At 35.4% G+C, this 18,303-nt stretch overlaps 1 long non-coding RNA gene across 2 annotated transcripts in view; it reads right to left on the minus strand.

The window, feature by feature from the left end:
- Positions 1 to 18,303, minus strand: part of LOC134731793 (uncharacterized) — a 56,449-nt gene that overhangs the window by 30,213 nt on the left and 7,933 nt on the right. The gene's annotated exons all lie outside the window — the stretch shown is intronic.

Genomic DNA, 18,303 nt, shown 5'->3' on the forward strand with positions numbered 1-18,303 from the left:
TGTGGAAGTCAGTGTGGCGATTCCTCAGGGATCTAGAACTAGAAATGCCATTTGACCCAGCCATCCCATTACTGGGCATATACCCAAAGGATTATAAATCATGCTGCTATAAAGATACTTGCACACGTATGTTTATTGTGGCACTATTCACAATAGTAAAGACTTGGAACCAACCCAAATGCCCATCAGTGATAGACTGGATTAAGAAAATGCGGCACATATACACCATGGAATACTATGCAGCCATAAAAAAGGATGAGTTCATGTCGTTTGTAGGGACATGGATGAAGCTGGAAACCATCATTCTCAGCAAACTATCGCAAGGACAGAAAACCAAACACTGTACGTTCTCACTCATAGGTGGGAATTGAACAATGAGAACACTTGGACACAGGATGGGGAACATCACACACCGGAGCCTGTCCTGGCGTGGAGGGAGGGAGTGAGGGATAGCATTAGGAGATATACCTAATGTAAATGACGAGTTAATGGGTGCAGCACAGCAACATGGCACATGTATACATATGTAACAAACCTGCATGTTTGTGCACATGTACCCTAGAACTTAAAGTATAATAATAATAAAAAAGAACTTCTAATTTACAAGAAAACACAGTCCAGGGGATATCTGAACTAATACTATAGGGATGCAATCAGCAAAATCCAGGCTATGGAAACTGTAGGACAAATGATTCAATTTCCTAAACGAATGAATTACAAAGAGAAAAGAAGAGATGGAGGAGGAATCTATAGATTAAAAGAAATTTGAGAAACCTGAACCAATCCAACATGTGGGTGCAATTTGGCTCCCGATTCAAACAAACTAACATTTATGAGACAATTAGGGCAAATTTGGACCTGGTAATATGATAATATTAAACATTATTAATGGTAAAAGGTATAATGTTGGAATTGTAATTTAAGAAAAGAGAAAAAAATAACTAATAGTAAGATAAAAGCCAAACATTTGGGAAAGTACAAAGTTCTATAACCTAAAGGAAAATTAATTACATACGGATGAAAATCAAAATGTAAAACAAAAAAATAAAATTACAAAAACAATTATAAATAAAAATTTAAACTTGGATTATATAAGGTGTTTCTAAAAGAAAACAAAAAACAAAATAAAATGTTGATTATGCTCATCATTTATGAGTTTTTAGAATGTCTAAACGAACACCATAAACAATATTGAAAGTTCAAATGACAAAGTTTATGTATGGTGAAGACTTAATATTTATACCATCTATAAAAAGATGATCACTGTAATTTTAAAATGCTCAAAAGGCATAAAGAGACAATCTATAGAAGATGAACTAGAAATGATTCATAAGCATATGAAACATAAAAAATCCAACTCCACAAATAGTCAAATAAATGCACATAATAATGGCATTTGAGGGTCTTGTTAGTTTTTTCTTTTCCAATTGCAAAGAAATTTTAAAAGAGATTTTTAGATGAAACCAGTATTTTCCAAAGATCTCAGCAAAGTGGCACTCTTTGATATTGCTGATGTGTGAAAAAACTTTCTGGAAGAAAATTTGAAAATATGTATTCCTAAAAGCTTAAAATGAGAAGACCATCTGACTCATTTCAGATAAGAAAACAATTAGACAAATGTATTTGAGGTTTATCACATAATAAAATTGGTTATAATGGAAAATTAGTATAATGCTAAAGTCAAATAGTGGTTGAATAAATTATAGTAAAGTGTGTTCATGTCACGAACTATAATAATGTCTGCCTAAACATATAATGTGGGTATTTATTGACTGGAAACATGTTTACATATAGGTTTAAATATGTAAAACATGTTTACAATAGGTTTAAAACAGAGAGAATACAGCATAATGTTAACTGCTTATCCCAGGTTGAACAAATATGGGTTGATATTTATTTGCTTCAGATTAGTTTATTTATGTTTTCTAATTTGTCCTCAGTAATCGTGTGTCAGTTGTATAATAATCCTTCTAAAGCTTCTGAAAATTCACTTCAGTGATGTAAATTACTTCTATTCATAAAAGTTACCCCAGCATTGGAGATAAATACGTTTGTACAACCTTCATTGTTTTAAAAGACACAGAGGAACAGCTCCCATAGTTATATATACTATGTTTAAGGCATACTTTCACTCCCTATAAATTATTTCACAGTGAGTATTCAAAAATAAGAGAAGAAAGAAGGGAATAAAGAAAAAGTGAACACAGGTCTAGTCACAACACTGCCCGGTTTAACACCTATCAGATCTCTATCCTTCAGTGGTTCTCAAGCAGGGATGGTATCACTCCAGGGGCTTTGGAAATATTGCCTGGAGGGCCTTTTCTGGTTGTACCAATGGCTGGTCAGCATGACTAACATTTCATGGGTGAACAGAAGAAAGCCTATCCTGCCCTGCAATGCTTGGAAAGTCCAGAACAAGAAAGACTTGTCCTGCCCAAGATGTGAGCAGCATTCTCCAGTTGAGATATCCTGCTTAACTAAATCTCTTTTTGAGTAAACGTCAAGGACTTCACTCCCCAGCCCCTGTCTGTTTCTCTAATATCACCTCTTTCAGCCTCCCTTCCTATTTTACACCCCTTTCTCCCACCTCTATTCTTTTCCTTTCTCCTCTGCTCCATGGCTTTGCCATACCAAATTGCTGGCAATTCTCGTAGAGCGCCAAGAAGTATTATGCTTCTCAGCTTTCATTTGGTTTAGATTATTTGCTCTGCCTAGATTATTCCTGAGCTGATCCTTTAATAATGCCCTATTTATTTTTGAAGACTCATCTTAATCATCTCTTTTGCAGAGCCTTTTTGGGGTCATGGATTTCTCCCCTGTTTTGCCCTGTCACTTGAATACATCTTCATTACAACACTTAAAACATTGCACAGTATTTATTTTTTGTCTATATCCTCCCACTTTACTCAACAAGTTCTTGTTGGCTGAGAAAAAAAGGTAAATTGAAAGCACCATCTCTTTTTGCTGCCATTGAAAAAAGAAGAGAGAAAATAAATTCAGTCAGTAAAAGAAGAGAATGTAGAGAGAAAATAAATTCAATCAGTAAGAGAATAAGTGTTGATTTCTACTTTCAAATTATTTACCATTTAATAAATATAATGTTTAGTATCTGCCTTCCAATTATTTACCATTGCAGTATATTACCATCATATAAAGTGACTGGAAGAAATTGCAAGAAAATATATGTTTATTTTCTCCAAATTTGCTCAAAGGCCTAAATGCTAAGAAATCCAGATTTGTGTATTGGTACATGATATATATGTGTATCATGCTATTTGTAGTATAGTTTATTCTATTATAATGTAGATTTACTGGCAAATGCAAGTAAGTTTAGGTTAAGATGAAATTCCAGTAATATTAATGATTGATGGCCAAAGGATTTCCAAGGGGATTCCTTTTTACTGACAGCAGAATCTTCTTTCTGCTCGCAGAACATATGGTATGTTAATAGCGATCACTGACTTCAGGCGATTTGATACAGGCACATATTGAGTAATTTAAAAATTAAGAGTCAGGGCTGGGCTCAGTGGCTTACACCTGTAATCCCAGCACTCTGGCAGGCCGAGGCGGGCAGATCATGAGGTCAGGAGATCGAGACCATCCTGGCTAACACGGTGAAACCCCGTCTCTACTAAAAATACAAAAAATTAGCCAGGCGTGGTGGTGGGCGCCTGTAGTCCAAGCTACTCGGGAAGCTGAGGCAGGAGAATGGCGTGAACCCGGGAGGCAGAGCTTACAGTGAGCCCAGATCACGCCACTGCACTCCAGCCTGGGCACAGAGCAAGACTCCATCTAAAAAAAAATTAAAAAGACTCAGGAGGCCAGAGACAGTGATCTCATTTTAGTTTTAAAGCTAAATGTTTTTCTCTTTTCATTAGTATAAAGTGTTTCAAAATATACTATTTAGTCATTTACTAATAGGGAACATATTAGTTGTACTCACATTTTAGGAGACAAATACAGTTCCTTAATCTAAGTAACAAATTGAAATAATTAAAACATAAGACTTATGAAGGGAATATCATAGCTATCTAATGTTTCAGCTACCTATTTTATCTCACACCACAGACATCACTTTTTTCCCTTGAAAATTATATAACTACAATGCACTAAGCATGCTGTATGTTACTGTGACAGATACAAAAAATAAGAATTCAAAACCTTCCTTCTAATAATTCAGACATTAGTAGGAGGGAGGAAACTAATATACAGATAAAGTATAGATAAGGTGTAAGAAAGGTAATGACACTTGGGCCAGGCGCAGTTGCTTACACCTATAATCCCGGCACTTTGGGAGGCCGAGGCGGGCTGATCACCTGAGGTCAGGAGTTCAAGACCAGCCTGACCAACATAGTGAAACCCCATCTCTACTAAAAATACAAAAATTAGCTGGGCCTGGTGGCGGGTGCCTGTAATCCCAGCTACTCAGGAGGCTGAGGCAGGAGAATCACTTGAACCCAGAAGACAGAGGTTGCAGTGAGCTGAGATTGTACCATTGCACTCCAGCCTGGGAGACAGAGCAAGACTCCATCTCAAAAATAAATAAAAAATAAAAAAAAAAAGAAAGGTAATGACAATTCAGAGGAGAAAGAACCTTCTGGCTACAAGAGATACAATATCTGAGATGAAAATCAAAAGATGAGCAAGTTTTGGACTGATTGATGTGAATGAAGAATATGACAGATTAAAAAGAAACAGTTCATACAATCATAACAATTTCACAAAGAGTAAATTATTTTATTTGAAAGTTGTGATATATCAGTTATTTATTTGAAAAATTATGAATGGGATTTTTCCTTTCAGCCAAAATAGAGTAATAGGGACTGGATTTACCTGCCCACCTAAAACAATAAAAAAATCAGAAAATGCTTGAAACAATGATGTTTAAGACATTCTATCAATCAACAAAAGACAGTGATCCATGAGAGATAGGAAACAAAGTGAGCCAATTACCCCAGCTTACTGCCGTGGGAGGGCAAATTTATAGGCCTTGGCACAGGGAGGGAGAACTTGGACAGTCTAGCAGATTTCCTGAGCTGAGAAGATGCAGCTGAGGATCTGGGGGAATAAAGGTAACTAGAGCTTGAAGGACAGAAAAACAGAGAAGAGAAAACTGCACAGAAAACAACTCTTGAGCTCTTTATAGGGCTCAGCAGAGTATTGTTAAGCACATGCATGTTAGGGAACCACCCAAAGCTGGGGAAAGAACTACTCAAAAAGATAAGAAAGAACAGAACTCGCCACTCACACAGGGTCAGAAATACTGTCTGTCATCACCAGTCAGACAGAAAAATCTCACAGTTCAGGGATCATCAGGTAGAGTACTCAGAATGGTCTTACCTAAGAGTAGAGAACAATTAGTCTTAACTTATACATGAATCTAGTCCTGCCTAACAAATCTTAAAACTAAGACTCCAAAGGATCAAACTATTTCCTAAGTAACTTAGCACCCCAGAAAAATTCTCAATAATATTTTTAAGCATATAAAAATATCCAACACCTAACAGCATGAAATCCACAGTGCTTGGCATCCCATTACTAGACATAAAAAGAAAGAAAAGAATATAATGAATAATAAGGGGGCAAAATCAATCAAAACCAGAGGAACTGATACTGATGTCAGCCACAGAAGACAAAGATATTCAAACTGTTAATATAACTATTTGATATGCTCAAAAGCTACATAGAGATGAAGAAAATATATAACAAACACAAGAAGTCAAACTCTTAGAGATGAAAATTATAATGTGTGATATGAAAACTATGCTGGGTAGAATAAATGGTAGATTATACATTGTAGAGAACAAAAAATAGCAAAATTAAAGGCATGGCAATAGAAACTATCCAAAATTTTACATAGAAGAAAAAGAGAACAAATAAATAGTATATCTATGAACTGTGAGACAACTTAAAGTAGCCTAGTATATCTTTAATTGAAGACCCTAAATAATAGGACAAAGAAAAAAAGACAAAAAAACTATTTCAAGAATAGCTGAAAATTTTCCAAATTTTATAACAACTATAAACTCACAGATATAAAAATATTAATGAACCCCAAACATCATAAACATAAAGAAAATGAGCAGGTGTGGTGGTTCACACCTGTAATCTTAGCACTTTAGGAGGCCAAGGCAGGCAGATCATTTGAGCCTAGGAGTTCAAGACCAGCCTGGACAACATGGCAAAACCCTGTCTCTGCAAAAAATACAAAAGAATAAGCCAGGCATGGGTGTGGTGGTGCACACCTGTGGTCCCAGCTACTTGGAAAGTTGAGGTGGGACGATCACTTGAGCCCAGGAGGTTGAGATTGCAGTGAGCCATGATTGTGCCATTCCACTCCAACCTGGGTAACAGAGCAAGGCCCTGTCTCCAAAAAAAAAAAAAAAAAGAAAAAGAAAAAGAAAATTACACAGACACACATTGTAATCAAATTGCTCAAAATCATTGACAAGAGAAAGTCCTAAAACCAGCCAAAGAAAAGAGACACATTACATGCAGAGAAAGATAAAGTGGACAGCATATTTCTCATTAGAAACAATGCAATTGTGAAGACAATGGAGCAACATCTTTAAAATACTGAAAGAAAAAACCATCAACCTATAATGTTATAGCCAGCAAAATCATCTTTTGCTGAAATAAGTGAAAATATGTCAGACATATAAAAACTGGCAGAACTAACTGCCTCCAGACCTGCATTACCAGAAACATTCAAGCCTTTCAGACAGAAAGAAAGTAGTACCAAATGAAGACATGAATCTACACAATGCAATGAAAAGCATTAGAAATGGGGATCATATCAGTAAATATATAATAGCTTTTTCTTGTTATTGAAAACAATCATCAATAGTTAACTGTTTAAGCAAAAATAATAATATAATATGAGGCATATGACATATGTAAAAGTAAAATGCTTGACAATACCACCACAAAAACTGAAAAAGGAAAAATGGAAGTATACTATTTTAAAATTCTTATGCTATTATGAAGGGCTACAAAATCCCTTGAATGTTAAACTGTGATAGGTTAAAAATGTACACTATAAATCCTAAAGCACCCACTAAAAATAACAAAGAGTTATAGCTAATAAACCAATGAAAGACTTAAAACGGAATTTAAAAAACAAAAAAAAATTAAAACACTGCTTATCTTTCTGGCCTAATTACATAACTCCACACTCCCTTTATGCCCTAAACATGAATACACACTCCCAAGTTGACAAAATTCAAAGTAGGTCTCAGAACAGATAAATATTACACAAGATAATGGAGGCCATTTCATGATAAATAAGTTAATTCATCAAACAGATAACAATCTTAAAAGTTTATGCATCTAATAAACTTCAAATCATATAAAGCAAAAATTGATAGAACTGTAAGGAGAAAGAGACAATACCACAATTATAGTAAAAAAATTCTAATACCTTTGTCTCATTAAGTGGGCATAAAATAAGTAATATAGAAGATGTGAACAATACAATAAACACAAAAAACAAACCACGATAAGACCAAGTTCACATTTATAGACCATCCACTCAACAACAGCAAAATATAATTTGTTTTCTTTTTTTTTTTTTTTCAAGACAGAGTCTCGCCCTGTCGCCCAGGCTGGAGTGCAGTGGTGCATCTCAGCTCACTGCAAGCTCTGCCTCCCAGGTTCACACCATTCTCCTGCCTCAGCCTCCTGAGTAGCTGGCAACTACAGGTGCCCGCCACTATGCCCAGCTAATTTTTTTTGTATTTTTAGTAGAGACGGGGTTTTATTTTGTTAGCCAGGATGGTCTTGATCTTCTGACCTCAAGATCCACCCGCCTCAGCCTCCCAAAGTGCTGGAATTACAGGCGTGAGCCACCACACCCAGCCAATATAATTTATTTTCAAATGACCTTGGGACATTTACCAAGATATACCATATTCTGGACCACAAAATAAGTCTCAATTCCTTTTTTAAAATTCCAGTTATAGAAGGTTTGTTTTTTGACCTAAATGAAATTAATTTAGAACTAAATAATAAAGATATCTAGAAATCCTCAAATTTTTGGACACTAAGTAACAGACTTCTAAAAAGACTACAAGTCATTAAAAATCAAAAGAGATAAAAAAGAATTTCAAACTGAATAAAAATAAAAATATAATATGGCCAGGCGCGGTGGCTCACGCTTGTAATCCCAGCACTTTGGGAGGCCGAGGTGGGCGGATCACGAGGTCAGGAGATCGAGACCACAGTGAAACCCCGTTTCTACTAAAAATACAAAAAAAAAAAAATTAGCCGGGCCTGGTGGCGGGCGCCTGTAGTCCCAGCTACTCGGAGAGGCTGAGGCAGGAGAATGGCGTGAACCCGGGAAGCGGAGCTTGCAGTGAGCCGAGATCGCGCCACTGCACTCCAGCCTGGGCGACAGAGTGAGACTCCGTCTCAAAAAAAAAAAAAAAAAAAAAACAACAACAACAACAAAATAAAAATATAATATATAAAATATGTGACATAATGCTATGGGTAATATGTGACATACTGCTGATAGAAATACGCATCCCTAAATGCCAATATTAAAAAAGTAGAGAGACCCATCTTAAGAAACGAAAAAAGGAAATCAAATCAAACTGGAAGTGAGCAGAATAAAGAAAGTGATAAATATCAGAATACAAATCAATGAAAACAGAAGCTGTTTTTTAGAAGATCAATAAAATTGATAAATCTCTATCCAGATTGATTACAGGAAAAAAAGAGAAGACAAATTGGCAATACCAGGAATGAGAGAGGTAACATTGTTACAGCTATTAAGAGAAAGTAAGGGATGATTGAGAACAAGTTCATACAAATAAATTTGACAATTTAGATGAAATGAACAAATGCCTTTAAAGATACCAAGTTACCAAAACTCACTTGAGAAAAAATAGACATCCTAAATAGTTCTATATCTATTTTTAAAATTGAAAATTATATTATTATTTAATATGGCATATATTCTGGATGTAAAAAGAAAAAAATTATAGTTAAAATCTTACACACAATAAATTAACTAATTAATCAATTAACTATAAACCTCCGTGCACCAAAAGCTTCACTGGTAAATTCTACCAACTATTTGAGGAAAATATTATACCAATTCTTTATTATTCCAGAAATAAAAGACAGAGAAAATACTTCACTTATTCTATGAGGTCAGCCTTATCCTGATACCAAAACCTGAAAAAGACATTGTAAGAAAGCAAAACTACCAAGCATGTATTTCATGAACATAGATGCAAAATTCAAAACAAATATTAGCAAATCAAATCAAATATTATATAAGAAAGAATACATCATGCCCAAATGGGGATTATCCTAGAAATGCAAATTTTGTTTCATATTTTATCTTGATCAATATAATTCATCACATTAGAAAACTAAAAAAAGAAACACCCAAAACCATAAAATATGTAAATGGATACACAGAAAGCATTTGACAAAATCTAAACATATTCTCGATTAAAAAGAAAAAAGAAAAAATTTCTTGGCACAGTTGGAATTTAAGAGTTATCAATCTAATAAAGCATATCCATGAAAAACCTATAACTCACATAATTACTGGTGAAAGACTGAATGCTTTCCCTCCTAATCCTGGGAACAAGAATGAAATCCACTCTCACTACTTCTATTCAACCTTGTACTGGAAATTCTAGGAAGCGCAGTAAGGCAAGATAAATAACAGCATCCAGTTTGGAAAGGAGGTAAAACTGTCATTATTGACAGACCACATGACCATCTATGTAGAAAATACTATGATCTCACCAAAAATTCACAGAAACTAATAAATGAGTTTATCAAGTATGCAGGGTAAAACACCAATAGACAATTTTTTTTTTTTAGACAAGATTTCACTTGTTCGCCCAGGCTGGAGTGCAGTGGTGTTATCGGCTCACTGAAACCTCCAACTCCCAGGCTCAAGTGATCCTTCCACATCAACCTCCCAGGCAGCTGGGACTACAGACGCGCACCACCACACCTGGCCAATTTTTGTATTTTTAGTAGAGATGGGGTTTTGCCATAATGCCCAGGCTGATGTCAAACTCCTGGGCTCAAGTGGTCCAACTGCCTCAGCCTCCCAAAGTGCTGGGATTACAAGAGTGGGCCACCATGCCCAGCCAATAGAAAATTATTAATAAACAATATCAATTGTCTAATATTAGCAAGAATCAGAAATAGACATTTTAAAAACATAATTTACAATAGCATCAAAAAATTAATACTCAGTAGTAAATCTAAGAAGATATCTAAGATCTCTATATTAAACACTATCAAATATTATGGAGAAAAATTAAAGAAAAGCAAATAAATGAGAAGCATATCACATCAATGAGTTGGAAGGCTCGATATTATAAAGATTTCAATTCTCCCCAAAATTAACCTATAAATTCAAGTCAATCATAATTAAAATGCTTATAGTTTTTTCATAAATGGAGTAGCTATTTTTAAAATTTATTTGAAAAGAAGTGCAAAAGGGCAGAAAGAGACAAGGTAATCTGAAGACAAAGAACCAAGCTGGAGGACTTATAATATCAAATATCAAGACCTAAATTACTATAAAGCTTTAGTAATTATGAGAATGTTGTTGGCACAATAATAAATAACAAATATGTGGGGGGAAATGTAGAGAGTCCAGAAACATTCACATATATAGTTAGTAAACTTATGACAAAGACAACAATGCAAAGAGTGCTAAAGGATGCTCTTTTGAATAATGGTTCTGGGGCAATTGCTGTGTATGTGCCAAAATAATGCATCTGGACCTCTACCTCATATAATGGAAAAATAATTAATTTAAGATGGAGGGCAAGCCTAAATGAGAAGTAAAGCATTTAAATTCAAATATAGGAGAAAAAATTGCAATCTTGGAGTAGGCACAATTTTTCTTTTAAATACACTGAAACACATAAATCAAAAACACTTGTGTGAATGTTAAATTATACTTAATAAAAATTAAGATCTAAAACAACCATTAAGATAATAAAAATAGAAAACTTGAAATGGGAGAAAAATATTTGCTATACATAGCTAGTAAAGGACAACCATCTAGATTCTATGAAAGTCTACAAATCAATCAGACAGAGACAATTCAATTGAAAAGTGGCATGATATTTTAACATACACTACACAAAAGAGGATAGACAGATGACCAATAAACATACGAAAATATCATTAAGTCGTGAAGAAGATGCATATAAAACTATGACGACAAAACACTGTGCACTCACTAGAAAAGCTAAAATGAAAAAATAGAGAATATCATTTTTGGCATTTAGTGAGGGTGCGAATCAACTGACATGCTCAAAAATTGCTGGTGGAAGCAAAAAATTAATTCAGCCACTTTGGAAAATGTTTGGCAGTATCCATTAAAACTAAACACTCACACATGCACGCACGCACACACACACACACACATATCTACTTTGTGATCTAGCAATTCTTCTAAGTATATATCCAAAGAAAATATATACATATGTTCACGAAAAGATATAAATTAGACTGTTCATAGCAACACTGTTTAAACTGGAAACTACCCAAATGCCAACCAAAAACGAATGGATTAATAAATTGTGATATATTCACACAATAGAATACTGTGCAATAATTAGAATAACTGATCTAGAACTACTCATAACAGTATGTGTAAATATCACAAACATAATGTTGAATGGAAGAAACCAGACAAAAAACAGGGGAAACTAATCAATGCTGTTAGACGTCAAGATTGTGATTATTCTTGGAGGTGGACATGGGGCGGCCTTCTGGGTTACTGGTGATATTTCGTTTCTTGATCTGGGTATTGTTTACCTGGTTGTGTTCAGTTAGTAAAAATTCAAAGAGCTGCATAATTATGTATACTTTTTTGGTAGTCATAAAATAGGTCAATAAATTATTTTTAAAATGTACATAGTGTGTAACTTTGCTTCTGTTTCATATTTTTCTTTAGAATAGATTTTTTAAAGTGAGAATCCTGGGCAATGGTTTTTTAAAAGTTGAGATTTTTACTCATTATAAATGTTCTTACTGATAACAAGCGACAAATAAATGATAAGAGGGGAAATAACCGATTATTAAACCAATTCTTACAGTTCTAATATATTCCCAAACTTTAGGGAGAAACTATCTCATTTAACTCTCTAATGTTCACATTATAATCATGTGAAAGCTACAGAAAAAGAAACTTGACAAAGAATCTTGCTGGGAGAATTGGAAATAGATTCTAGGAATCAAAAATCTTTGCCCTATCATCATTTGATAATTTGCCGATAGAGAATATGAAGTGTGGTAGAGCCAGTCTGCCTGGGAACACTTCACAACTCTCCCCTTGCTATCTGGGTAAACTTGTGCAAGTTACTTAACTTCTGTGTCTCAGTTTCCACATCCACAAAATTGGGATGATAAAAACACAAATTTCACAATCTTGTTTTGAGGATAAAATGAATTAATGCATGTAAAGCTCTTAGAACAGTGGGTTATCCCTATTATCATCTGTTCCACCCGGTTAGAAGAATAACCATAACATTCCTAGTGAAAGATTTGTACAGTTTTTTTTTCACTGAAACCATACTTCTTAGTTTGTATTAAGGGTTAAATGGTGTTTGAACACACACATTTTCCTACTTGTCTTGCATCTTATTGAAAACAGAAATGTCTTCTGGTTTGTGTTCTAAAACAGATTTGAAATCTATAACGGATGGCCTTATCAAAGAGACTGAAATCTCCCAGCACCAGAAGATTATGTCTGAAAATAAAACTGCTTATGACCACCATCGTTTCAAAAAATAATTGCTCTTTCTCAAGTGACTGCAGTTGAAAACCTGACTTTTCACTAAATGGACATGTGCTTTACCTCAAAAACCTATGACATTTTGCTGTGAGTTGAATAGTCTTTCAGTGCTCAGACCTCAAGTGTAAAAACACATTCCTGTTTTCCTCCAATCTTAAAGACTGACCTGCATGTCTTCTGAATGTGCTCTAAATATCTCTATCTACATGTGGTAGCTTCCAAAAAAGAAATTCTTGGAGATCAGTTGAATAACAGGTATTCTGATAGGGACTTATTTTCGTCTTTTAGGTTTTATGAGAATGAAACAAACTTGTGATGCAAATTTCTCCAGTAAATATTATTTGATTATCAAAATCAGATTTCTCACCAATCTTTGAAATTTTACATCAGAAAAAAAGATGAAGGGAAGAAAGGCAATGTTTATATAGGGAAGCTGAGCAGTTGCCCGCAATGAGTTCCAGATGCTATCCCCATGAAGACCTTGCTTCCATGGAAGAACTTGTGTCTTTTATGGTATAAGAAGCTCCAGAGGCTAAATTTCCTTTCAAAACCAAATGACTCAATCCCGTCAGTAGCTGCAACTTGAAAGAAGAGGATTTGCTTACCCTGTCAGGTTATGTCAGTCTACCTAACAAGATTGTGGTGGGGCCAGATTTGTCAGAGAAATCAGACCATCTCAGAGGAATTTGCATGTATGAAATATCAATTTATTATCGGTTCTGCTGCTATTTTAATTCCACTGCTCATTTATCACAATTCAAAAGAATGAGAAGTTTTCTATAACCTCACATATGGAAAAGAGCAAAAGTTAGAATTTTTTGGATGGTTTGCTTTTTGAGGCTTTTTCTTAGAGGAGTTTAACAGCTTTATAGTTGCTTGTTAAATAAAAAAATTATAATAGACACAAAATCTGCTTAAATAAGTCAAAGACTTAATTCTACCATTCTAATTTTCTGTGAATTATAACTGTTCTGCCATGAGTTTTGTACATATTTTTATGTTTATATCAAACATTCTTTATGTGATTCTGTTAAAAACAAGACTGTTATCAATTTTACAGACGTGATAAGTCATTATGTATTTACTGAGCACAATTCTGTAGAACACTGATGCTCAAACTTGGGTTATTCCTCATACCCAGTGTAATAACTAGAAGACAAAAAAATTCTATTAATAATTATTAATAAATATCTGATTTATGAGGATGTATATACATATACATATATACACACACACACACACACACACACACACACACACACACACACTGTCCTGGAAAAAAGCATGATCTTTGGAGTCACTTAGAGAATGAAAACCCAGCTCTTTCACTTCCAACTGTGTGACCAGAGTAACTCACTTACCTTTCTGAATCTCAGCTTCTACTTAGAGACAGTAATGTTTATGATGCAGGGTTTGGAAGAAAATTCACTAAGTCCGTGTATATTATGTATCTGGAACTCTACCTGGTCCCTAATAGTCTCTCAATAATAGGAAATATTATTTCTGATAACTTGATTTTAATAAATGTTTGTTGAGTACAATTATGTGCCTAGCATTGTTTAGATACCATGAATCAAGTGACAAACACGAGTGTTAGGGCCGCAGCCCTCATGGAGCTTGTACTAGTGAGAAAAGAGTCAATGTGTAAACAAATAAATAAGAAATCTTCAGATTCTGATAGCTGCAAATGAAGTAACTGGAAGTGGAGAGAGGCTATTTTGGAGATATCCAGGGAAATGATGATAAGGTAACCCTTGAGCTCAGCCAGACTCAGCCCTGTGAAAACCTGTGGAAAGACCATTGAAAGCAAAGGGGCCAGTGAGCCCAGCCCTGGATCAGGAAGAAGCATGGCCTGTGCAAGGAGCTGAGAGGAAGCCAGCACGTCTGGAGCACGATAGGCAAAGAAGAGAGTAGAAGATGAGGTCACAAAATAGGCAGAAATCAAACCATGTAGGGCCTGTAGGCCATAGAAAGGTGTTTGAATTTAATTACATATAAAAAGCAAAACTATTGAAGAAGTTCAGACAGAAAAAGGTGATCTGATTCTAGTAGCTGAATGAGGAATGGACAGTAGCAGGGCAAAAGTGGAAAGTGGAAGACCAATTTGGAGGCTACTGCAGTATAACAAATAAACCAAAGATGATGATAGTGTGCCCCAGGATAGTAGTGATGGTGAAGATGAATATAAGAGAGTGGATGACCTATGGGAAAGAGTACTGTCTCAGCTCTTTAATACTCCAGTTCTTTCAAAGTAAATACATGCAAAATTTTTCCCATATGTTGTACGTATACAACACCAAAGTGTGACCTAATCTGAGCAGATTCCAAAAGTAGCCTGGCACTCCCCCTTCTGCCAATTCAGCTCTTTTGCTACCCTTCACTCCCACATCAGCACCAGACCAGACCCTCTTACTCCTAAGATATACTTAATATCATGGACCCCATTCCTGCAAAACTGACATCAATCAGAAAAGCCTAGCCACAAGACCTGGTTTACATCCTTGGACCTTTCTTGTTTCATCCAACAAGCTTCTATGGCAATATACAGGATCCAAATGCAAATGGATATGTTGTAAGAGAAGAAGGGGGAGTCATAACTGCTTCAACCAATGGTCTCTAAGCCCCAGAACCTTGAGCAGCCAAAAACTTTTTTGTAATATGCAATTTAACAATGTCATCCATAGTTATAACATTAAGCTTTATAAAAATTGAATGATATAGATGATTTTACACTGGTGTGCTGAGCTGAAGAAGAAATTTTTCCAAGATCAAGAACTGAAATAGTTTTTGATTGCTCTAGTATACTTAGAACACAGTATCTCACCTTATCACCTCCATACGTTGTTTTGACCAAAGGTTACATTGTGGAGATCATGCTTACTCTTAGGTTCTGAAAGACCTGGATCTACCTGAGGACCAAAAAAGTGAACACATTTGCTTTCAAGGACCTGCAAGTTTAAAAAGAAAGCAGCTCACCTCCAACATTAGTTGATAAATTAGAGTTGGTGGCTGATAGCAGCTACCTAGTAAGAAAACAGAAAGATGGAAGATGGCTTATATCCATAGTTTCTGTCAACAGTGCAAGTAGAATTTTCCATTTTTGTGCAAATTTGGAAAGATAATGCTTATTATAAATTAACAAACAACATGCATGCAAAGGAGTTCTTCTACCAGCGTACACTTTAAATATACCTGGAGAGCCTACTATCTATCCTGCTTTTTCTTTTACTTGTGGACGAACTATACTTTTGCGTTAATATCCTCCTTATACACCATTGTTTTGATGGGTATCCTAAAGAAGAGATGGAGAAAAGTAGAGGTAAATAGCTAAGAAGTCCTCTCTCAAATTAAAGCAGGTTTAAAAATTAATTTCTTATCATATAGACCCTTTCATTATAGTTTATTTTTACATTCACAGATTGAGATTAATACTGGGGAACTATCATAGGGGGATTAAAATAACAATTTTGGGAATTCTGGCCATGTTACTCTTATACTGTTTGCACTCTGACTGGTTTGCATTTGCTTACTTATGAGGCAAGGAGAGAAAAGGGTAGCATCAGTCTGCCTTTAGGTTCATTTCTCCCAGTGGCCAACATGGGATATCTGTATCCACATTTGGATGTTAATATGATCTGTGTTGTTATTTTAAGTTTTATGTACATCAAATAGCAATCCCAATTTTTCAATTCAACTTCTACTACCCTTCAACTACCAAATACTGAGCTCTTGCTAAAAACCAGAATCTCATCTACATGGTTTAAATATGTTATAACAAAGCAACTTGCAAGTATTTTATAAAGTGAAATCACAGCAGCCATTTTATACTTGAGGAAACTGAGAGTTTAAGTAGCTTATCCAAATACATGCATCTGGTAAATGCAACTGGGCTGAACAACCAAAGAACTTTCTTTTATCCTAGACTGATCAGTATTTGTGGTTGGTTAGCTCAGCTGGTTAGAGGTTAAAGTTCAGTGTTAATGAGGTCAAAGTCATAAATGTGAACTTTAAGTGGAGGATTTCCCTTGATTCATAAGTGCAAGTTCAACATTTAACCCTAGCCAGTCACAAGGAACAGTGCATGGCTCAATATAAATCCATCACCAGTGTTGGAAGCAACACTCAGAAAACACGTTTCTTGTTAAATAGCCAAAGTCATCTTCTTTTTACAAAACAATAATAAGTTAAACTTATTTTAGTTTATTTAAGCTAGGAAGTCATCTATAGTTTTTAATCTAAAAGCCAGGCAATGGGAAAAGGAAAATCAGAGAATGATTAAGCTGGATGACACCAGTGGATCTCTCTCTCATACATCCCTTCATTTGGCAGAGAAAAGAACAAATTAAAATTCATGAGTAGGGATTATTGTATTATTTTCATGAGGTTTCTAAGCCAGAGGCAGACAGCAGAAAATAGAAGTCAATTTTCTAATACCCAGTTCATGATTTTTCTACCAAACTTAGAAGAGAATGCATTGTGGCCTCAAGCCTGAAAGAAATGATTTGGTGGCCGCCTACTGAATGTGAAGAGCACATAGCTAACCTAGCTTTACATATGAAAGGATGGAGTTTATTGTTTCCCATAGGAAATGGAAAGTTCTGCTATAATCCTTTCTCAATTCCTAGTGAAATTCTCTACTTTTCCTTTAAGCTTCTGGAATTTTACATTGAAAATTTTTCTTTGGTTTGTTAGTTTCCCTTTTCTTCTTCTCCAAATTCTAAATTATAGCATTCTCTATAAACAATAACCCCGATATTGTCTTTCATCTATAAAACACTAACCAGTCTCTTTCAAACAATGAGTGTTACTAAACAATCATGCGTGTGGACTTCTGGTTCCAAAATGGAGGCACAGAAGCAAGCTGGCTTCACTGTCCCCAACAGAAAACCAAAAACAAATATATAGTGCTGGGATTATCACTAGCATATCCCAGAACTCAAACATGAGAATGAAACACTTCCTGTGGTCACAGAGAAGTGTGAAAAAACAAACAAAACTCTGAGTAGATGGTAAGAGAATCAGATTTCTACACCAATGATGTCCCTCCCAACATTCTGCCCCACGTCAAATACACACAAAATTTCCTCTCAGCTCATGATTTCTACACTGGAAAAAGTGAGATTGAGGTGGACAGAAAACTTCCCCTCCAGTTTGGTTTCCCTGGCAGGCCACCTGTCCTCACCTTACTCCGTAGGAAATCTAATGAGTGCCTGAAGGGAGAAATACCCCTGAGATCAAGCAAAGACCAAGGAGGGAGGTGGGACTACTGTCACCAGTCTTGGAAACTATGCTCTGGAACTCAGCCAAAGGAGACACCAAATGGGAGTGGCTGTCCTGCAGCATCACGCTGTAGAGGATTCATGCCACAGGGCCCCTGTGCAGGAATCCCTAGCCAGCCTTCCCACACTACCAAAATACCCCATTTGCAACAATCCTCACTGGAGAAGAGCAATGCTCTGATTATTTATAGAGCCATTATAAACCCAGGCTTAAGGTATAACCTACAGCCGAAAAAG

The sequence above is a fragment of the Symphalangus syndactylus genome, chromosome 11 (assembly GCF_028878055.3).
Source record: "Symphalangus syndactylus isolate Jambi chromosome 11, NHGRI_mSymSyn1-v2.1_pri, whole genome shotgun sequence".
Classification (NCBI taxonomy): Eukaryota; Metazoa; Chordata; class Mammalia; order Primates; family Hylobatidae; genus Symphalangus; species Symphalangus syndactylus.